This window comes from Octopus bimaculoides, chromosome 2 (genome assembly GCF_001194135.2).
Source record: "Octopus bimaculoides isolate UCB-OBI-ISO-001 chromosome 2, ASM119413v2, whole genome shotgun sequence".
Classification (NCBI taxonomy): Eukaryota; Metazoa; Mollusca; class Cephalopoda; order Octopoda; family Octopodidae; genus Octopus; species Octopus bimaculoides.
The window spans coordinates 138393071-138393931 of record NC_068982.1 but is presented as its reverse complement, the minus strand read 5'-3'; positions in this window follow the sequence as shown (position 1 = coordinate 138393931).

The window sequence follows — 861 nt, the reverse complement described above, 5'->3', positions numbered from 1 at the left end:
TATATATATGAATATTTGTATGTGTGCATGTATGTACGTATGTATGTATTTATGTATATGCTTTTAAGACACCAAGACGTTAAAAATCACTATAGATAGATAGATAGATAGATAGATAGATAGATAGATAGATAGATAGATATGATAGGACGGGCTTCTTCCAGTTTCCCTCTACCAAATCCACTCACAAGGTTTTGGTCAGCCTGAGGCTATAGTAGAAGACACTTGCTCAAGATACCACGCAGTGGGACTGAACCGGAAACCATGTGATTGGGAAGCAAGCTTCTTACCACACAGCTACATATGCGCCTACACGATGCCTGCGCCAATGCGAATGAATGGATAAGCGAAAGAAAGAAAGAAGCATTTAACACATTTGCTAGGAACTTCTTCTTGATGCTTTTAATGTCATTGAGTTTTCAATACCAATATCAGCAGCACTAAGTGACCCGCGTTGACCAATAGCAGCCCATTCTCCAGTAGCCATCTTGAGCTTCCTCCATCTCTTCACTCTGTGGCATAAGCCTGAAGAGCTAGGTTCGTGTAAAGAGCTTACGAAAGTTAAAGTTGTGTAAAGTCGACTCAATCTGTTATTAACAACTTCAAACATATATATAGATAGATATACATACATGCATACATACATACATACATACATACATACATACATACATATATACGGGACATTTCGGTCAGCATCCTCCACTCCGCCCTTAGCACCTCCATCCACTACAAACACACAGACTCACACTCCTATCTCAACTTCTCCTCCTCCCACCCTAGACACACAAAACTTTCCATCCCCCATTCCCAATTCCTCTGTCTACGCAGACTTTGTAGCGACAGCCATGACTTTGAGAC